Here is a 23,353-nt window from a genome sequence, read left to right as displayed (position 1 = left end):
TCTCCCCTAAAACAGTCAAGGAAACTTCCAGTTACACAGGAATTCAGATAAGTACTCACTGTGAGTAGCTATTCTGTGCCTCCTCTCTACCCACCCCTTCCCTCTCCCAAATACAAACAAAAACAAAATGTACCCTTGCCCACTTGAGAAAGAATTAAGACTTGGCAGCTCTGCTAAAGTGGACAGCTTCCAAACCAAGGCCCTTCCCTGGGGAAGATGCTGACAGAGCCCAGAGAAAATAATTTTAAAATCACAACTCAGACAAGTTTTGAGGAAGGCCTATCAATGGAAGGTATCCATCCTTCCACACGTCCTTAAGTGCCAACTTCTCCCAGGGGTACCTAAGGACTTAGATGATGCCCTCTACCCTGTTCTGTTCTCCTCCAGCAAAAGTGACTAAAACACAAAATCCAAACTCTTGCTTAGCACATTAAAACCAAACAATTTCCCTCCATAAAAATCCAATGAAAATAAAAATACAGGGAAGATGCAGAATCTGGGTATTTAATATTTTAAAGAAAGAAATATAAAACAAATAAGACAAAATGTTAAAGTCCATCAAATTTGGGTTATAGGCTCAAAATTGTGTCTGTTTGGGTTTTTTCCCTGAACTTTTCTCTACTTTGTTTAGATAAATATTCTTTTTTTTTTTTTGATAAATATACTTCTAATCAGTGCCCAATTTATTATAGCTTATTTAACAAGTTTCAGTGGCACAAATTAAAACTAAGTTTAAAAGAAAACAACTTAAAGGGAGCTTAGTGGCAGAGATAAAGACACTCAACAGAACAAATACCTTGACATTCTCCTACATCTGAATCACTACAGCAAAAAAATCCTAACACCTTATTCAGCCCAGTTCAGGGCACTGAACTGCCCCTCTTCCCAATGGTACTCTCAGGGCACATCTTTCTCAGTCAGACCTAAGAAAATACCTCTATTCAGTCTGGACTGGTTAAAAAAAGACAGTAGAATGGAATGACATTGAGTCCTTCTATCTTCTAGTACAATGCAATGTGGCAGAATGACACAAACACTGAAATGGGACTTGGGAGAGAACAGAGAGGTGAACTCACCTTTATTAATCACCTAGTACATATTGAAGACTGAATTCTAGACCAAGCTATCACAGACCCACTTCTGTGATCCTGCGTAAACCTCAGGTATTCTATTTGAAAGTGAATGAGGAAAACTAAGAAAGCATAGCAGTCCCTCCAGTTGTCTGATTCCAGGATTCTGTAAATACGATCACTCTCAATAAATGTGTTCAGCGTAATGAAGTTACTGAAAGGACTTTTGCTTTCTCCATCTCCAATCCACCCTACACACCACTGACATGATCTTTCTAGGATGTGAAACTTATTAAATGGTTCATCATATACTGCAGTGTAAGATAAAGCTCTGTATGATCCAGCATTGCCTACCTCTTCAGCCTGCCCTCCTCCGTCCCATCCTCCAGTCATAATGATTAAGTAAAAGTTACCTGAAAAAGTCTGGCTTTCATTCCTTTAAGCTTTTGTTCATGGTATTTTCTGAGACTGGAATGTAATTCTTGTCATCTGTAGAGTACATCCTTAATTAATCTTTCAAGGCTCAACTCAAATGCTAACTCCTCGGTGAGGCTCTTTCCAACCTCTGTGTGCCCAAAAGAGAACTGACCCTTGGGCTCCCACTCTCCCTGCTACATACTTCTATCACAGCATCTATCACACTTCATTCCATTTATATATTTACATATCTGTCTCCTCCCACTAGACCCATACGCTCCTCGTGGGTTCCTTGTCTGCCTTACCTCCATCTCAGAGCCTAGGACAGTGTTTACAAGATAGGAGACGTGTTTAGGTTTAGATGTGTTTAAGTTTATCAGTACCATTTTCTTTGCCCTTCTGCTCTTTCCCTAAACTCTAGTCCTCAGAGAGCTTATTAATTGTCTTGGCTACAGCTACCACATCTAGGCCATGAATTGCAAAACTGCATTTCCAAACCTACCCCCATCTCTACCCCAGCTCACACCCAGGATGGCCTTCATGTGGACATTTCATTGCCACTTTAAATCCAACACATCCCAAATTATACTCATCTATTTCCCTAAAATGAGGAAAGCATCCTAACTTTTTTCAGTCAATGTCTCAGACACCCAGCCATAATGTGTCACAATCGTAGTTGACTCATCACCCTTCTTCATCTCCCACATCCAGTCCTCATTAATTTCCATTTTTCCTTCACAGTCTCTTTTTCACTCTTTCCTCTCCTTAGCCTACCCTCCACAACTCTAACTCGGGCCTCCTCATTTCACACACCCCCAGTGTCAGTCTCCGTTCCCTCCAAGGCAGCCTGTGTATTAGTATCATCATACCGCTATTCTGTTCAAAAATCTTCTATCATTTAAAATATAAAGTTGACCGGGCATGGTGGCTCATGCCTGTCATCCCAGCACTTTGGGAGGCTGAGGTGGGTGGATCACTTGAGGTCAGGAGTTTGAGACCAGCCTGGCCAACATGGTGAAATCCTGTCTCTACTAAAAATACAAAAATTAGCTGGGCACGGTGGTGCACGCCTATAATCCCAGCTACTCGGGAAGCTGAGGCACGAGAATCGCTTGAACCCAGGAGGCGGAGACTGCAGTGAGCCAAGACTGAGTCACTGCACTCCAGTCTGAGCTGGACAACAGAGCAAGACCCTGTCTCAAAAAAATAATAATTTTATATATATATATATATATATATATATATGCCTGGCTTTTTAACACCCTCTATAAACATAGCTCCAAACCAACCTACCCACCTTCATTTCACTACTGCTCACTGCCACTCAAGTTAGTCTCCTCACTGCCCCAAGAACATCTCAGGTATAGTCCTGTTTCCAGGCTTTTGCTTGATCCCTTTCAGCTCCAATATGAAATGTTTTGTTATCCTCTTCATCTTCATCCCTTGTACCTAATACACTTTTATTTATCTTTTGTTTATTTATTTTTGAGACAGAGTCTTGCTCTGTCACCCAGGCTAGAGCGCAGTGGTGCCATCTCAGCTCATTGCAACCTCCACTTCCTGGATTCAAGTGATTCTCCTGCCTCAGCCTCCTGAGTAGCTAGGATTACAGGCATGAGCCACCATATCTGGCCTATTTATTAAGATCTGAAATGAGTTATAATTCATCTGTGACATAACTACCTGAGTATTCTTCTCCCCAAATACCTACGGTATTAGGTCTGTACTATGCAACTAACAATATAGTTTTACATTTTAAAATTTTGTCTGGCATATTAAGAGGCTCAGCAAGTATTCATTCCTTCTTATTCTCCTTACTCCCAACTGGACTGTAAACTCTTCAAGGACACAAAGTTGTCATTTTTCCTAATCCTCCGTAGCACCTAGCGAAGAATTAAACTTGTAGCAGGTCACTACAAATAAGAGTTTAGTAGTTCTCTTATCTAAAGCTGTCTCTTAGAGGAAATAAAGGGATAAAGTATAATCCTAAAAAAAAAAAAAAGTCGAAAATAATCCCTATCTAGTTGTATAAAATAAGATTCCTGACTTTTCCACCTGATTTCTAGCTCAGAAATACTACAATCTCCTGATTCAAGAAGTAAATAATAATCCTGTGCTAGTGACATCACAGTTTGCTAATGATTATAAAGAGGTGGGGGAGGGTGGCAGGGATAGAGGAAAGCAAGTCAACTGGAGGAAAAAAAAAGAATGAAAGAATGGCATGTGATTTTGTTTACTTCTCAAATGTGGACACTTCAGCCCATTCTTTTTTTTTTTGTTTTTTTTAATTGGACATATTTTTCAAATGACTTTCTTACAGGAGGAAAAGTCTGACAGATTTTCAATGAAGCTGATATCTGGAAGAGCCTCTACAAAGCACAAGTCCTTTGAGAAAGCCGGTTTAATCTTCAGCAACACAACATAATGCAGTGGCATTCGTCCAGATACTGTGAGTGAAGGCTCGTTCTGGCTGGAACACAAGCATCACCTGCCAGTCATTCTCAGACATAAGACAGCCAGCCTTGGAGGCCACATTGAATCCATACAGATTTTGAAAAGAAATTGGTCTATCAACATATTCAGTGTAGTCTAGTCTTAATTATGCACAAATGGATTATTCATTTTATGGAGTTCTAAGGCCAAACCTTTAATACAAGATTGACTGTTCATTATCATCAGTGTACTCTCCTGGCCATCAGGTAATACAAGCTTAGAAATGTAAGTTTATTTCAGTATCAGTATGATCCCCAAAAAATGAAGATAAATCTGGTTTAAAAAATAATGTATTGGCCGGGCGCGGTGGCTCACGCCTGTAATCCCAGCACTTTGGGAGGCCGAGGCAGGTGGATCACGAGGTCAGGAGATCGAGACCATCCTGGCTAACATGGTGAAACCCCGTCTCTACTAAAAATGCAAAAAAATTAGCCGGGCGTGGCGGCAGGCGCCTGTAGTCCCAGCTACTTGGGAGGCTGAGGCAGGAGAATGGCGTGAACCCGGGAGGTGGAGCTTGCAGTGAGCTGAGATCGCGCCACTGCACTCCAGCCTGGGCAACTGAGCAAGACTCTGACTCAAAAAAAAAAAAATGTATTTTCAAGGGCACAAAGTTGTCATTTTTCCTAGTCCTCCATAGCACCTAGCAAAGAATTAAACTCATAGTGGGTCACTACAAATAACAGTTTAGTAATTTTTCTTATCTAAAACTATTTCTTAGAGGAAATAAAGGGATAAGATACAATCCTAAAAAAACACAGTTGAAAATAACCAAGAAATGTCTTTATTAAGTTCTGAATTACCTACAACAGTGCTACCTACATTAGCAGAGATAACTGAGAGTTAAATGCACTTGAAACATAATGCTGTCCTTACTATAAGCTCTTGAAGAGAATCCGGCCATAGTCTTGAGACTTCCCCACAGGATGGTGCACTATGAGACAGGCACAAGCAGGCTCAGCATAGTAAGGTGTGTAAACACAACAACTTCTACAAGGAATCTTAGGCCTCCTGGCTGTATCCCTTCAGGCCAGGATGGTAAAGAAAATAAGAGTCACAATGTATGGATGCCTGCCTGACTCCTTGTCCCTGAGTCCCTGAACCAAAGAGCTCAATATTTCTCATTAAATCCGTCCTTTGTTCAAGGACCTACAATGATTCTATTGACCCTTCTATCAACACCCAACAGAGTCTGGCTTCTGAGTCCCCTCCACCCTCTTGCCTGCTCTACCCATGACTTGCCCAACCCACATTCTCTACAGTCACTCTCATATATTCCCCCCACTCACAACTTAGTCATTCATACCATCATTGCACACTGTACATTCTATACTTTCTGTTTGGAAGATCCTTTCTTTTCTTTTATTCCCAACCCAATAACTATTTCATTTACTTGAATGCTCACATTTTACAGATAAGGAAGAGAAGTTAACTTGTCCAAGGTCACATGGTAAAAAGTAGACCCAAGGTCTGAACGAAGACCCATCTAACTCAATAGCCCATACCTCTTTATGACTCATCCATAGCCTCCCAAGTCCATTTCAAAATTTATTGACTCAGAAATCTCCCCTAATTTATTTCACTGATTCTTTCTTTGTTACTTCAAGTCTTCTCAGCCCTTACATACTTATCAGCACGTTAAATTTGCTTTTGTCTGTATGTTGTTTCCTAAATGTTAAAGCTTATAATAGTCTGCCTTCCCATTTATATACCACCTTTCCCATCCACCCTCAACCCCAAGAGCAAGGACACATGTCTTTACATCTTTTATATCTCCCTAAAGCCTGTCACTGGAGCATGGAGACTGCTTTATCCACAGCAGTGTTCAATCGTTACTCAGCAAGGATGGCTTATTTAAAAACAAACAACTCCCTTCTATTATATTAAGAAGTCAACTGAATTCAGGCATTCATGAGAAAAACTGCCCTGTATCTGTCTTCCAGTTACACAAATTTTTAATTACCTGAATTTATCAGAGGCTACAGAAAAGATTCCACAGTCTGCTATTCCACAGCTCCTAAGTTTCCATAGGAAAGACACTGCTGAGGTCACATTTCAAAGCGCTGTTTAAGGATTTTCCCTTTGGTGGGATGTTTAGGGTAAGGAGAGGGCTACTCATACGCACATACACGCGCGCACACACACACACACACGCGCGCACTATAATGGCCAGTGTCTTTAGCATGCTTAAGATATTCAAGAGATCCAAAACTTTGACAAGTGGCACTTAGTGCCCTCATAACAATCAGAATATTTATTTTGGTTACATACATTGAATCTCAAAAATGCAAATAAAGCCTTCTGAGAACTAGAAATAGTGGTGGACTACCAGGCAGCTCTCCACTCATTCCTAGGCTTCTTCAACCCCTTTGATCCCCATGCCCTGGAATAAAGTATGCAGTTCAACTTAGGGGAGTTGCCAGATGCAGATATAAATAGAATTTACCCAGATATCATCATTAATATTGGCACCAATCAACTCACACAGATCAAAACAATTATTGATCGTCAACAGATTCTGGGAAAGGTGTATGTGGTTTTTAAAAATTAGATTTTCATCTCCAAATTAAATCTTTTTTTAAATAGGGGTCTCAAAAGAAAGATTAAACAAAGCTTTGGGAAATTTTCCAAGTTGCTGGCAACATAAGGCCACTAAAGGCCACCTAACGATTAGCATTCATTACCAGTTACCCTGCCTTATACAAGTCAGTAGATAGCAAGCTCTTGCTTTGGCAGTTTTACATTTTTTTTTCTGAGGGAGTCTTCGGTATTAAAGGCAAGGAATAAGTCAAATAAGGCAACGACAATAAAAAATTAGTTTGGAAACTATCTTCCTTCCATCTTTCCTTGTATCTTGAAAGTGTAATGTCCAAAGCAGATACCTGTTCAATTCTAAATTATTCATGTTAACGTATAATTATTGGCAGAAAGGTGCTGATAATCAAAAATGGGGGTAAAATCGAAAAAATCTATTTTGGTTTTGGAATATATGTTTTCAGCATATTTACCTTCTTAATTATGCCTATTGTGAGCTAATACTTGCATTCATTTGCAATCTCTAAGTACATAGTAACTGGCCACTTTGTCAAGGAGGTGCTCTGAGGCAAGCTGGGTCAATAGCGGAAATTAGAACGGTCCGGTATTCAGCCTGCAGAGGAGCAACATCAAGTTCATTTATTTTACAGTTTTGTTCAGCCTTCAAAATACCAGTAGACTAGCACAGCAGGTTGGTTACTAAACGTTAAAAGAACTACTTGAAAAACAATGAAGACAAAGAGTATAATTAATTCATTGTTTGCGCATAATGTATTTGTAAGTTATACACGGCAAATACTTAACTACCTCCGATTCTCCCTAGCCACCCAGCTTCTGTCCCTGAAGTCTTCTCCCCATCAGGAATGCAATCTCATTTAGGAGGAAGAAAATTTTCCAAATGTTTTCAGAAGTTACATAGCACCGAAACTGTTTTTTAAATATTTAGGGGTTAGCAACTCTTTGGAGCCAGTCTTACCGCCACCTCTTTCTCTACTCTGTCCTTTTCCACCTTTGAAATAGATTCTGAAAGACAAAGGGATCCAGCCTCCTCAAAAATCTCCTAAATATACAGTACTAGAGGCCAAAGACTGAAAAATTAGCAGCCTGTGAATTTCTAAGTAAAGAGTTACGTAGTACGTATAAAAAGATAAGGAAAATAAAAGGCAACGTCCTGCTAATTCTTGGCTTTGCATTCACGAAAAGCTGCCTGAAAAGTTTGTAGGGAACTTCTTCCATAAAATTCCACCGGTCAGTTTCTACTTTCAAATTTTTACAGCTGTATTGTGCCCAGAGAAGCCACCTAGGTTAGACAGAAAGACTACCACGAGGAGGGAGAGAGAGACTCTGAGCGCTGGACCTTGTGAGCCGACAAGCTAAAAATACGCCGGCCCAGTAAACAAATCCCATTCCATCCCGACCCGAGCCACACCGTTAACCTAGTAATTATGAGAAGAGTGAGATCACGCAGCCCCCGGCTTACTTACTCATCATCAGCTTCTAAAGTTTCCATCGGCTCATAGCAACTTTTCTTTTTTCTAAAGTTCTTACTTAAGATTGCCCTAGAATCCGTCAGCCTCCGTCTCTCTCTCACACATACACATACACCTTTTTCTCGCCTTTCCTCCATTACTGTATGCACCTTAGGGAGGCTATCAATAGGGAGAATTAGCTTATTTGCTTTTCATTTTAGTTTCATATTGAGATTTTAAATGAACTTTATCCTACTGTGGGGGTAATAGACTGCATCTTAATCACCTTAAAACTCCACCATCCCTCCCGAAAGTCTAGCTGACAAGGGGGGACCGTCCAAACTGCCCAGCACAGCTCAGGAAGGGAGGCCGGGAGCTGGAGAGCGCGGGGTAGGAACGCAGGACGCAGGTGAAAGGAAGGAGGAAAGGTTGGGACGAAGCAAGGAGCAGTCAGGGCGAGAAAGGAGTGCCGAGGGGAGGTGGCTTCGGGTGAAACAGAATCAGAAAGGAGAAAGGGGACAGTGGCGATCTGAGGAGCAGAGTTTGCGAGTCTGAGAAGCCGGGAGGGGCGGGAGCAGACGGGGAACGGTGTCAGGGCTGGGGGCTCCGTTACCCTCGCGGCTCCCGGGGCAAGGCCCTAGGCCGGGGCGGAGCGCGGGGCCCAACCGCCTCTCCTCATTCCTCGGCAGTGACCCCGGGGTCCGGCCGGCCCCTCCCCCGACGGCGATGGAGGCGGAGGCGGTGGTGGAGACGGCGACTGCAGCTGTTGCTCCGCACAGGATCTGGAGCTGGAGCCAGAAGGCACTGATCGGGACTGGCCTCCCCCAGTGGCTTTTTGCCCGCTCCACACCCCGGTCGCCACTCCGACTCCGGCGGCTGGTTCAGGATCGGTGGCTTTCGGCTGTCCGGCCGGAAACAGGCGCCAGTTTCCGGCCGGAGCGGGTTGGTGGTGACACCCAGGCCGCCCCCAGGCCTCCTCCCGCTCCGCCCCGTCGCAGCCCCGCCTTTAGCGCCGCTCCCCAGGCTGCGGCCAGTTTGGCGCTTGCCCCGCGCGTGACCCCGTGTTTTCCTGACCCGCGTCCCTAAAGCTCCTGGTCTGGAGCATTCTTGAACCGGAGCTAGAGGAGTACAGAGTGGACTCTTAGGACTCTGGGGTAGAATCAGTTGGCTACAGCTGTTAGGAAGGAGCTGAAAGGGGTGGAGTAGTTGTAGAAAGGTGAGAGGGATGTAAATACTTCAGAATGAAAGGACTGAAATTCTGGTAAGTCTACACAATTATTCTGGATTGACCGGAGGAAAATTAGCTTCTTCCAGACCAGTCTCCACCCAAGTATGGATTTCTCTTGTTCATTCACTCTTGAAGTGAACATACCCTTCTCTGTGAACACTTAGTATTTATTTACTTGCATAACAGTGATACCCTGTTGATACATCTGCTTTAGACTCCTAACAGTAAAAAAAAGTTATATAGTGCGTTTGTTATGTCTTTTAAAACATTGTGGCGTAATTCAAACATGTATCCCTGTGATGTGTATCACTGTGCTCAGTGATACAGGGGGATACAAAATTTAACAAGATATAATCCCAGACATCAAAGGTTTTACAATTTAGTAAAATACATAAAACTGTATTATATGTAGCAGAACTTGTATATGTCCTACATGAGTGACAATGAGCTATGGCTATGAGAACATAATAAGCCATCCCTGCCACATAGTAGACCTTACATATTTGTTGAATGAATGAATAAGTATTAGGCCTGTGTGGACTGTTTCAAGAAAGAAAGGCCATTTAATAAATACCTCTTTATGACAAACACAAAACGATGCCAGCCCTGGCTATACTCTAACCAAAGACATCTGAAATTTTAATTCAGATTCCTAACATTGTAGCACCTGGTCTGCATATTCAAAATAATGCTTATTGTCTAATTGTGCCCGTTATGCCTATGTAAAAACAAATAGTCCAGTCAACGTTTTTTTCCCCTCACTTCTTCCTCAGTTTCTAAAGGGGAGGCGTAGGGCATAGACATTTTAGAATTGTCTAGCTCAGAATCGGAAACTGACACCTGAAACAGGGAAATTTCCTAGACAGCTATATCTCTTAGGGATACACCTGGGTTTAGAATTGAAAATTTAGGGCTGGGCCCAAGGCCATCTATACATACTAAGACCAAACCAGTCAGAGTGCCTTGCATGGGGGTATATCCAAGACGTACAATACAGATTGACAAGTAAAGCCATTTGGCCTGGGCTTCAAGCATATAGGGACCACAAATTTTAGCTACCATTTAGTGGCAAATTTAAGGAGGAGAGCAGGATGAAATTTGGTCACCTAAATTGACTCTAACTGAACTGAACTGGAGGGGTGTGGGGTGGATGCTTGGGACCCTGGGGTAGAATCAGTTGGCTACAGCAGTTGAAAGGGAGCTGAAAGGGGTGTTGTTCTGGAAAGGTGAGAGGGATGAAAATACTTTAGAATGAAATGACTGAAATTCTAGTAACTCTACACAAGCATTCTGGAATGATTGTGACAACAATCACTGACCACACCTACCCTTTGCTAGTTAAATCTGACGTGGGAGCACAGATCTGTAGAAGAGGAGCCTCAGAATCTGAAAGTTGCCTTGTTTCACCACAGTTGTCCAGAACCAGGTCATACCCATATAAATATGTCTTTCTAGTCTTAATGCCACTGCCACAGACTTAACAGAACAAGACATGGAGCTCAAAGGCACTCTACCCTCAATATAAGATAGACTTTTTCTTTTGGCAGTGACCATAAAAAGTCTCCAGATTTGAAATCTGGGCCAAGTTGCTGGTCAAAGTCATTTAAGTGACCACACTTTATAGGCTTGCCTGGAAATTTAGAGGCCAGGAAGTGATGGGGTCGCAGTTGCTTTGTGCCTGTTTCTTGCTCTGGCCATCCATCATTCATTGTTGTTTGTGCAGTTGCTCAATGGGCTGCTTGTCTTTGGTCAGCCCAAGCTGTGTGGATAGCAGTGTGGTCAGCTGGGCTGGGAGCCAGGCCACCTGGGTTCTGGTCCCAGCTCAACCAGCCCCTAATCCATTAAGTGACTCCCTTCCCATTCCTATGTGTCGGTTTCTCTGCCTAGAAACTAGAGGCTTCTTCTCTAGTGATATGCAGCCATTTAGGCTGGCACTAGGTTGGATACTCAGAGACAGTTGTTTAACATAGACGTTGGCAGCAGCCAGAACACAGTTGACTATTTTTTTGCTGCTAGGTAGAATAGTAAGCGGAAAAAAGGTAAAAGCACCAGAGAAAATCCTACCAGTGTACACAGGGCCACACACCCTCAACTGTTATTCTGTCCAAAGTTATTTTCCACCCTAGAGATCAGGTTTTTTTTGTTTTTTTTTTTTAAGTCATCTTAGCAATTCTAAGGGCTGCTTCAAGGAGCTCCCTGAGCTTTTATATCACTTTAAGCAAGAGCAGAAAAACCAGAGCTTTGCATTTCGCCAGAGAAACTAAAAAGAGAGACTATTTCAATACTGGGGCTAATGGCTAGAGTTGGGGAAAATGTTCAGAGAAAGCTTGTAGCTGGGCAGGGAAAAAAATTATTTACATTTATATGCTTTTGTGGTGGAAAAGAAAACTAGACTAAAATAACTTCCTTTCCACTGCCACCAATATAATTTAGACCATTGGTTCTGGGGAGTTTTTAAAAACTACATATTATACATGCCTAGGAACCTCAGACTGACTCAGAATTCTTTCTTGGAACTGAAGACCATGAATCTATACTTTTTTTAAAAAAAATATCTAGGGCTCAACCAGGCATGGTGGATCCTGCCTGAAATCCCAGCACTTTGGGAGGCCAAGGCAGGAGAATGGCTTGAGCCCAGGAGTTTGAGACCAGCCTGGGCAATATAGGGAGATCCCATTTCTATAAAAATAAAAAAATTAGTCAGGTATGGTGGTGCATGCCTGTGGTCCCAGCTACTAGGGAGGCTAAAGTGGGAGGATCACTTGAGTCTGGGAGATTGAGGCTCAGGGAACCATGATTGCACCACTGCACCACTCCAGCCTGGGTGACAGAGCGAGATGTGTCTTAAAAAAAAAAAAAAGCCAGGTAAGGGAGAAGTTTCATAAGGTTAAACACATTCCTACCCTATAACCTAGTAATTCCACTCCCTAGGAATTTACCCAATAGAAATGAAATATATGTGTACACAAAAAACTTATATGTGAATGTTCATTACAGCTTTATTCATAATAGCTCCAAACTAGAAACACTTCAAATGTTCACCAACAGAAAATTTGTTACTTATATTGTTCTTACAATGGAGTACAATTTTAAAACATGAATGATCGTTAAACACAACAATATGAATGAATCTTGGACTCATTTGTGGTGCAAAAAAAAGCGACTTACGTGAAATTCAAGAACAGGCAAACATAATACTGAAGATAAAAATCAGAACTGTGGTTACCTATTAGGGGGAGGTGAAGATCAAATAGGAAGGGACATGAGGGAACTTTCTGAGGTGATGAGAATGTTCTGTGTCTTGATCAGGATGGCTGTTACACACAGACATCAAATTGTATACCTAAGATTACTATACGTGAATTTTACCTCAATTTTTTAAAAAAACTCTAGGGTTTCTTGGTAACATTTAACCAGGTTAAACATTTACATTTACTTGTGGATTATTTGATTAATATTTGCTTCACCCATTAGATTCTGAAGCTCCATTAGCTAAGTTTACCATTTTATATATAGTACCTAGCATAGTATCTGACCCACGACAGTCATTTATTAAATATCTGTTAAGTGAATGAATGAATGAATGAATGAATGAATGAATTGGCAGCCAATTGGCAATTGAAAGCATTGTTTTGGCAGATTGTTATTTCATATTTAGCACCTTGTAATAGTATAGCTGAGCCTCCCTAATCCCAGGCCCTCTATCTGCTTGCACACCATTGCTAAGATTATGGTTCCTAAATTCTTTTTTTTCTTTCTCTCTTTTTTTTTTTTTTTTGAGATGGAGTCTGGCTCTGTCACCCAGGCTGGAGTGCAGTAGTGCAATCTCGGCTCACTGCAACCTCTGCCTCCCGGGTTCAAGCAATTCTCGTGCCTCAGCCTCCGGAGTACCCGGGATTACAGGCATGTGCCACCACGCACAGGTAATTTTTGTATTTTTAGTAGAGATGTTGGCCAGGCTGGTCTTGAACTCCTGACCTCAAGTGATCCACCTGCCTCGGCATCCCAAAGTGCTCAGATTACAAGCGTGAGCCACCATGCCCGGCCGCTTCCTAAATTATATCATGGATGTTTTCTCTCTTTTCAAAAACTCTAGCAACCATGTTAGTTGCTTAACCAATGTCCATCCTCCTTCTTCCTCCATGCCTACAGAACCTTGATTAGGTTCAGGTAACCAGCCTGCTGTACACGGCTTCAAGGGAGATTAGCCTCAGTGTAGGGGGTCGGGGCTGAGTGGGAGGAACACGGGTGAAACACTAATGGATCATGGGGCTCCATTCCCCTTGCCAGTGCTTGATCTAGGCATGTGATAGAGTTCTGACCAATGCGAGATGTGAGAAAATCTGCTGGAGGTTTTTGGGAAAGACTTCTTTGCTCTTACAAAGAGATGAAAAGAAAGAATAAATTATTTTCCTCTGCTGCTGAAAGTTGGATTTGGAAATGTTGTGCTGGTCAGAGGCCAGACTGACATGCTAAGGATGACAGAGCAAAAATATTAGAAGAATCTGGGTCTTCGGTACCCTGCTGAATTAACCAATCCCAGACTGGTCCAACTTGAAATTCTTGTTATATGAGATAAATGCATCTTTCTTAATTTTTGAGCCATTTCAAGTTTAGTTTTTCTATTACTTATAACCAAAATAATCTCAACTAATAAAATGTCATCAACAATACCTCAATGTCTGTGGATAAACTGAAAATTCCTTAATCTCCTTTGTAAGAGAGAGCCCAGCGTGGTCTTAACTCCATTTCTACACTTCCATTTCTACATTTGTGTTCTACTTCCTTGGCCACCAGTGGTGTGCTAGTAAATATTAACAACCAGTTCTCCAGGGTGAAAAAGCCCTGATTTGTAGCATTTACTAATTTTCTTTTTCTTTTCTTTCTTTTTTTTTTTTTTTTTTTTGAGACAGAATCTCGCTCTTGTCGCCCTGGCTGGAGTGCAGTGGTGCAATCTTGGCTCACTGCAACCTCTGCTTTCTGGGTTCAAGCTTCTCCTGCCTCAGCCTCCTGAGTAGCTGCGATTACAGGAACCCACCACCATACCCAGCTAATTTTGTATTTTTAATAGAGACGGGGTTTCACCATGTTGGCCAGGCTGGTCTTGAACTCGTGACCCCAGGTGATCTGCCCACCTTGGCCTCCCAAAGTGCTGGGATTACAGGAGTGAGCCACCGTGCCCAGCCAGCAGTTACTAATTTTCATGGTGCAAATATTTCTACCACTGATAATTTCATGCTACCAATATGATGCTGCTGAACAAGGAGCTGGGAAATGTGCAATCAGCTCTAGCAAGTCAGTAAGAGACAGCTTGAGCTAACTCCAGCAAACCACCACGTTACCACCCAACTGTCTCCCCTGTCTCTAAGTTTTCTCTCTGGATAGAGGTTCAAGGCCCAAACTATATCACCTCCTTTTAAATACTTCATGTTAAATCCTAAACTATAAATGTCTTTATCAATCAACTGGAATTTAGCAATTGCCTTGAATTGTTAATTTTCACAAGTATTTGCTCATAAGTGAACCACTTAATCAATTAATTAAAAACACTTCGCAATAATAAAAATGTCAAAAGAGAGGAGTTTAGTGACACCATCTTACCTTCCTGCACTCCCTGAAGTGTTCCTAGAATTAGGCATTAGGAGAACTCCTAAGAAGAAAATCTCTGCCTCCAGGCCCTAAAATCACTGGAGGTACTTTATTGTAAATAAGACTTATCAGCTCCCAATTATTGCAAGTAATAGTTTCCAGGAGAGCTGGGTTAAGAGATTAAAAAAGGGCCCTTGGCAAGATTGGGTGTGTTTCTAGTCTGGTCCTGACAAATCCCCTGAGGATGTAAGAATGGGCTTCTAAGGCCATTACAGGCCTAGCAACAAATAGGTAAAGAAAAGAAGCCAGTTCCTTAGGCTGTGAGGAGAGCAAGTGCTACCTTACCTAATTGGAATGCAGGTCAGGTGGGTCAGCTTCATCTCCACCTCACAGGTGACACACCCCAGGCTTGGAGGAAGCATGTACTTAAGACTACTAACACTTTAGCTCAGGCAATGAGGAGAGGCCTGGGAATGGAATGACGAAGTCACTCTGCCCCGGACTAGGTCAGCACTGGGAGGGAGGCCAAACTCAGGCTACTGGAAACTGACAGAGCATTCAGGGGATAGAAGATTGACACTACATCAGGCTTTGGTTATTGCTTTGGGGCATTCACTTGACACTCTCATTAACTCCTCTTTTTTCTTTGTACTAATGGCCCAAGTTGACCTCAACAGGTACCACATACTAAGAAAGTTTCCTAAATTATAAAGACATGTTTTTTTTCCCCCGCATCAGGGAGCTTTGAGGTTGAGTGACTATATCTAATTGGCATCTACTAGAATCTCTCACTGATGTGCCCTCCGTTTCCATATGACTGTACTGATCAGCACTGTGGCTGTTCCCATGTTGCTTATGGTCTATGGACAAGCCTGCAGATCATAGCAACAACTCATAGAGATGTCAATGGAAGTCATTCTTTTCAGTTGGAAAAAAATTTAGAATTGAAGTGTCACCATTACGTAGATAACCTTCCTAGTTTAAAAAAAGATAAAATCCTGAGGTCCAAAGAAATTAGTGAAACGAGACCAAAAACTACAAAGGGATCCATGGATACGAGTAAAGTACTCTAGAAGCACCCAAGGGGAAAACATAAGAACTGAGCTACATTTAAAAATAAAACACCGCCTTTAGTAGGAAAGAGGAAGGGAAACTGAGAGGCCAAATAATGAAAATGGGCAGAAAGAGGTCCCAAGTGCTAATCAAGGATGCTGGACCTGCAACACCTTTTAAGCAGACTAGCTGCCCCCAACCAGTGCCCTTCCATTCCTTCCCCGGGCTGCAGATCACACACAAGTGGCATTTCCCCTCTTACTTGCCAGTATATGATGCTGCATCTAGCGTCATTCTGACTGCCTCCTTATCTAGACTCTCTACATGAGCAAAAAACACTCAGTAAAATGAGAATTAATGACACTTACATGAATTCTATTGATGTATATAAACACCCACTATGTGTAAAGCATGCAAAGATGCAATCATTGTCCTTAAGAAGGACTGTAACTGCAAACATTCATCCCTGAAAGGAGCTGAAAGGGCTGAGTCTTACTGCCCCCACAGCATATTCTGTTCTTGGTTTCCTGCTTCCTACAAGACTTTCCTTTTGTTCTTTAGTTTCCTCCTCCTCTCTTTCTCTATATGAACGATATCTTCAGGCCTTTATGCAGCAAACAGCTTCTAACACTCAGCAAGAGTATTGTGGCTACTCCTAAATTTTAAAGCACTGTCTAGTGAGTTGAGGTTTCTCTGGCCTATTCCTATGGAATACCCCAATGCTAGACATACACACATCTACAATAATTAGGTTACACTGTGGACACAGTTGTTACTAGTGGCCCTGCTCAGAATCTAGGTTAGCATTTTTGTTTTAAGGTTTGAATCCATTGTCAATACCTCTACCTTGAATCATTGTATCTATTCCTTTCTCAATTCTCATTGCTACAATCCCCTAACTCATTACCTCTGACCTAAACTATTGTAAAATAACTCTACAACTCTCTCTTGCCTTTCCTGTCTCTCTTCTCCTAACTACTCTTCACACCCTGCCTGAAACTAAGATCTGGTCACATCATTTCCCAGCTCAAAAGCCCCCAATTGTCTTTGGTTGGTTGGTTTGTTTGTTTGTTTGTTTGTTTGGAGACAAGGTCTCGCCCTGTTGCCCAGGCTGGAGGTCAATGGCACAATCTCGGCTCACTGCAACCTCCACCTCCCAGGTTCAAGCGATCCTCCTGCCTCAGCCTCTTGAGTAACTGGAATTACAGGCATGGGCACCATACCTGGCTAATTTTTGTATTTTTAGTAGAAATGGTGTTTCACCATTTTGGGCAGGTTGGCCTCAAACTCCTGATCTTGGTAATCTACCCAACTCAGCCTCCCAAAGTGTTGGGATTACAGGCATGAGCCACTGGCGTCCTGGCCCAATTGTGCTTAAAGGGAAATTTATCTACTCCCAATAATAAAAATAATAGTAAATATTGTTGTCTTTGTTATCATTATTCATGTGGTTGGAACGATCTATCCCTAGGGGACTAAATGATTTCAGAGAGCTCATAGACTGCACTGGGATCATTGTGTAACTGAGAAAGAAAAACTTGTTATCTAAAAGCCAATCAGGTGCAGTGGCTCGTGCCTGTAATCCCAATACTTTGGGAAGTCAAGGCAGGAGGTTTACTTGAGCCTAGGAGTTCAAGACCAGCCTGGGCAATGTAGTGAGACACTGTCTCTACAAAATTTTTTAAATTAGCCAAGTATGTGCCTGTAGTCCTGGCTACTCAGAAGGCTGAGGTGAGAGGATCACTTGAGCCAGGAAGTTTGAGGCTGCAGTGAACTGAGATTGCATTCCAACCTGGGTGACGGAATGAAATCCTGTCTCAAAAACAAAACAACAAAATCAACCCCAACTGTAGCTGCCTACTTTTAAGGTAAGTGATGTAATTCATACAGCAAGGAAAGAACTCTTCACACCGCCTCCTAATAGAATTGGAAGAAGGGAATGGCAGGCCAGGCGCAGTGTATCACACCTGTAACCCCAGCACTTTGGGAGGCTGAGGCAGGTGGATCATTTGAGGTCAGGACTTCGAGACCAGCCTGAACAACATGGCAAAACCCCGTCTCTACTAAAAATACAAAGAATTAGCCAGACGTGGTGGCACGTACCTGTAGTCCCAGCTACTCAGGAGGCTGAGGCAGGAGAATCGCTTGAACAAGGGAGGTGGAGGTTGCAGTGAGCCAAGATTGTGCCACTGCACTTCAGCCTGGGTGACAGAGCAAGACTCTGTCTCAAAAAAATAGTAATAATAATTAAATATCTAGGCAAATGCCGTATGGACCTCTATTTGTACCCTTGCCCCAGGCCCCACAAAGTTAGGGGTAGGCCTATTTTAAATTAAAACTGCTTGAGACTAGAGACTATTAACAGAGAACTACTTAAAGGAAAATATGTTTCTCTACTATTTCTGAAAACTTTGATTACAAACTTAGATTTTTATTTAAAGTTACTGATTTATCTTGAAATTTTTCTCTGAAAGCCAAATAGGCGCCTATCATGTAATTATCTGTGTCTAAAATCACATTTCCCCCCAAAACGTTTGGTGCATCTAGATAACGATTGACACTTGTTGATTGCTTAGTTTCCAAACAGGGTGTGGATCTTTGCCCCTAACTTTATCTGACCCTGTTCTCTTCTCTGCTGGGGCGGCAGCGCCTTCCACCTTTTCTCCTCTGGTTGGTTCAGTCTCCATCCCCCTACTTCTGTTGGCTAGACTTCTAATAAAACAAAAGCAATTCATTTTTTGAGTACATAGTTTTAAATTTTTTCTGTTATTTTGAGGGTTTTTTTTTTTAAATAGCAAATACATAGGCCCTTTTATATTTCTTTCTCTAAAAACATGCACATATGACACACACACCCCTAACACTTGTTTTTAAAATGAGTCAGATTTTTCCTCCTTCGTCATATACTTCTAGTGGGAAACATGTTCCATTTTGCTATATCAGACAGTATTTTGTTAAGGCTTTTGATGTCTGTTTTTTTCCAGTGGCAGTGAGGAAGAAGGCAGGCCAGGTCTGGGCAGGGTCCTAGAGGCTGGGAGGACTGGAGTCAGGTTTTCACACACAGCAGCTGGGAGGGAACAAAGCCAGAGGGTGAATGTAAAGCTATATTTGGGGAGGTGTGGCAAAGGTTAATATTAATCTGGAAAAACGAGATCTTGTCATCTTACCAAGTTCAAGGGTCAAATTCAGAGCCAATAATAGGAGATGAAGTCAGAGATCAGGAACTCAGTAAACCCAAGTCTAGTAGTTAAAGCAGGTATGAGGTGAAAAGAACCAGCGCTACAGAGTGAAACAGGTGGAGCCCCAGACCTCCCTGTTACTGGATGGGTGAACCTGAGCTAAGTCCAGGTTGGATTTAATGAGAGAAGACACAACAGCACCAGCCCAGTGGAATCCAAGTTCTAGTGCTCAGTGAATCCTTCTTGCATGATGAAATGGGTTTACTAATTAGTCAACAAGATTTATGAAGCATAAATAAGATTCATTAAAATGTACATATCGCCAGCAAATTTAGCAGCTTTCCTAAAGAGAGGTGGAAGGGAGAAAAAAGGTGTGAATGTTAACATTTAAAATTCACTAACATTACAGATCCAGTGGTTACTCCAGACTTTCTCTTGCCACCCAAACAACATCTAATCCAGTCATTTAGAACACAGCTTCTTATTCCAAAATGAAGAATAATCTAAACTCTCTCTTTCTCTCTCTCGTTAATCATTATTTCTGCTTCCCAGCCTGAGCCTGGAACTTTTAATGTAAGTAATGGGTCAGGTCAAGACTAGTTTCACAGTCTTTAGCTATGACAGATACTGTAAAATCTCACGCGGGGCCAGGCGCGGCGGCTCACACCTGTAATCCCAGCACTTTGGGAGGCCGAGGCAGGTGGATCACCTGAGGTCGGGAGTTCGAGACCAGCCTGGCCAACATGGTGAAACCCCGTCTCTACTAAAAATACAAAGATTAGCCAGGCATGGTGGCACATGCCTGTAATCCAAGCTACTCAGGAGCCTGAGGCAGGAGAATCACTTGAACCCAGGAAGCGGAGGTTGTGCTGAGCCAAGATCACACCCTTGCCCTCCAGCCTGGGTGACAGAGTGAAACTCTGTCTCAAAAAAAAAAAAAAAAATCTCATGCTCAAGGTCTGAGGCAGCTGATCTGGCTGAGAGCGCAACTCCAGCCCTTGGTAACTGGGTTTGTTGAAAAGAGCCGCAACCACACGTGATCGCACATGCAGAGCACACACTTCATGGCTTCAGGGTGTGTTTCCCAGCCTAGCAGTAGTGCCTTAACTAGGAGCTCATTGGAAATGCAGACAGGAGACTAATGGGCATCAAGAGACACCACAGGCCATCTAATGACATCTTATCACTGTATCTCTAAAACAGTCTTCTGCAAGCCGCTACAACAGATGGAAGTCTACCTGGGCCGATCAGTTAAGAGTCACTCTCCATTTACCCTCACTTTTATTTAACTCTTATCCCACCAGATTTATCTTATATCCAATGAGACGTATTTTTAAGAACCCAAGAGAAAAAAGAAACATCTCAAAGTGCCCTATTTACTAAAGAGGCCAAGGAGTCTGTTTTTTTTGTTGTTGAGACGGAGTCTCGCTCTCTGGCCAGGCTGGAGTGCAGTGGGGTAATCTCGGGTCACTGCAAGCTCCGCCTCCCGGCTTCACACCATTCTCCTGCCTCGGCCTCCCGAGTAGCTGGGACTACAGGCGCCCGCCACCACGCCCAGCTAATTTTTTGTATTTTTAGTAGAGACGGGGTTTCACCGTGTCAGCCAGGATGGTCTCGATCTCCTGACCTCGTGATCCACCCGTCTCAGCCTCCCAAAGTGCTGGGATTACAGGCGTGAGCCACCGCGCCCGGCCCCAAGGAGTCTCTTTACTCAACAGCAGCCATAGCAACCACAGCAACAAACAGCGTTAGCATCCAATAAGGTCATAGTGTTTGCCACCATTGTGGCAAGAGATTTATCACAATTAAATGATTGTTGGCAGTGGGGAACTGGGTACTAGAAAAAACAGAGAAATCCCTCTCACCTGGTATATGTTGTGAAAGCAGAATTAAGAAGTACTGACTTCAGATGCACAAAGGTGAATCTTAGTCACTAGACTATCCAGAATGGCTTTTATGAAAAACATGAAAGGTGTTTCCAAGAACATGGAGAAAAGGGAACCCAGGCCACTGTTTGTGGGAATGTAAATTTGTACAACCATTTTGAAAAACAGTGTAGAGTTTCCTCAAAAATTAAATATAGAATTACCATAAAATCCAGCAATTCAACTTCTGAGTACGTATCCAAAGAAATCAAAATCAGTGCATCAAAGAGATATACACACTCCCATGTTTACTGCAGCATTATTCACAATAGCCAAGATATAGAAGCAACCTAAATATCCATCAGCATATAAACAGACACAGAAAATGTGGTATATATACTCAGTGGAATACCAGAGAGCATTGAAGAAGAAGGAAATCTTAATTACAACATGAATGAACCTGAAGGACATAGGCTAAGTGAAGTGAGTCACGTACAGAAAGACAGATACTGTATAGTCTCACTTATATGTGGAATCTAAAAAAGTGGAATTCATAGACACAGAGAGTAGAATGGTGGTTACCAGAGGCTGTGGTGCAGGGATAGAGAAAGCAGAGATGTTGGTCAAAGGATACAAAGTTTCAGTTACACAAAAAAAGTAAGTTTTAGAGATCTCTTGTGCAGCATGGTGACCATAGTTAATAATAAGGTTTTATATATTTCAAAGTTGCTAAAAGAGTAGATTTCAAATGTTCTCGCCACACAAAAAAAGTAGGTTAGGTGATGGATATGTTAGTTAGCTTGATTTAATCTTTCTACATGTATACATATATAAAAACATCACATTTTACCCTCATAAATATATAATTATTATTTGTCAATTTAAAAATTTTTAAAGGTATTCCAGCTTCCTCTTACACGTGTTAATGAGTGATGACACATTGAATGAGCACTTTAATTGGCAGCAGAACTATTTCTTTCCTCATTTTGACACATCAGATAGTGGCCAGTGCTAAGGACATGAGAGACAATTATTTCTCAATAGAGTGCCACTATTTAGTGTATCAACAAAAACAATTTCCGAGCACTTATCTGCACAAGGTGGAATAAATATTCCATTCCACAAGTTAAATCTAGTTCCTGCTTAGCTTTTCTAAGAGCCTGTGATCTGTTTTAGGTCACTAACTCTTAAGTCCTTTCAAATAAAGCTGTTTTCATTTTGTGTTAAGAATGAGACCAGGGCAAATAATAATGTCAAGGTAACAGTTTTTCTGGCAGGAGCTTGTTCCTGATTATTGCCTCTGCACTCGGGAATGAAGGATCTCACAGGCTTATGAGGCGACATTAGCTTAAATAGGAAGAGAGCAATAAAGAGGATAAGGGATTTGAGTACAAGGTGATAAAGCCAAGGAACAGATGGCTTGATGAAGAATGTTAAATAGGGTTAAAGATATTGATCTGCATGCTATTTTTAGTGTCCTTCTCAAAAACTGGAGGAATTAATATTTTAGGAGTTGAGCCTAAGATATACGACATGAATTGTAAAGATATAAATACAGATATTGGAGAACAAATGCCTCAATAAATAGAACTAATAGCAGCTGCTGTTTTAGAGTGTGGTGTATGTATAGCACATGGAACGATAAAGAATTGATGGTTTCTAACTCATTTCTCTCAACAACGCTTTCTTTAAAAGTCTTCAGTGAAGTTTTAGAAAACACTGCAATTAGCCGGGCGTGGTGCCTCACGCCTGTAATCCCAGCACTTTGGGAGGCCAAGGCAGGTGGATCACTTAAGGTCAGGAGTTCGAGACCAGCCTGGCCAACATGGTGAAACCCCATCTCAACTAAAACTACAAAAATTAGCAGGGTGTGGTGGCACACATCTGTAGTCCCAGCTACTCAGGAGGCTGAGAAAGGAGAATCACTTGAACCCAGGAGGCAGAGGTTGCAGTGAGCTGAGATCACACCATTGCACTCCAGCCTGGGTGACAGAGTGAGACTCTGTCTCAAGGACAAAAAACAAACAAAAAAACCCACCACAACCTTATCTGAACTGAGTTAGAGAAGATAAAGTATAAGACAGGCCCCAGGGACTGGGCACAGTGGCTCATGCCTGTAATCCCAGCACTTTTGGAGACTGAGGCAGGTGGATCACCTGAGGTCGGAGTTCAAGACTAGCCTGACCAACATGAAGAAACCCTGTCTCTACTAAAAATACAACTGGGTGTGGTGGCACATGCCTGTAATCCCAGCTACTTGGGAGGCTGAGGCAGGAGAATCGCTTGAACCCAGGAGGTGGAGGTTGCAGTGAGCCGAGATCACGCCATTGCACTCCAGCCTCGGCAACAAGAGCAAAACTCCATTTTTTTAAAAAAAGATAGACCTCAGGAAAGACTGAAACACAGGGCTAAAATGTTTCCAGAATTCTCTGTGGCCTCTATTACAATTTCTTTCTGC

At 42.2% G+C, this 23,353-nt stretch overlaps 1 protein-coding gene across 3 annotated transcripts in view; it reads right to left on the bottom strand.

Annotated features, from left to right (window-relative positions):
• OTUD7B (OTU deubiquitinase 7B) overlaps positions 1–23,353 on the bottom strand; it is a 129,520-nt gene that overhangs the window by 63,089 nt on the left and 43,078 nt on the right. The window contains exon 1 of one of the 3 annotated variants that reach the window (XM_008019229.3): positions 8,595–8,900. The exons of the other annotated variants lie outside the window; for them this stretch is intronic. The gene's annotated coding sequence lies outside the window, so the exon portion shown is untranslated. Of the gene's footprint in view, positions 1–8,594; positions 8,901–23,353 lie in introns of those variants that run through there. 3 annotated transcript variants of the gene reach the window in all.

This window comes from Chlorocebus sabaeus, chromosome 20, assembly GCF_047675955.1.
Source record: "Chlorocebus sabaeus isolate Y175 chromosome 20, mChlSab1.0.hap1, whole genome shotgun sequence".
NCBI classification, from domain to species: Eukaryota; Metazoa; Chordata; class Mammalia; order Primates; family Cercopithecidae; genus Chlorocebus; species Chlorocebus sabaeus.
This window is presented reverse-complemented; position numbering and strand designations above follow the sequence as displayed.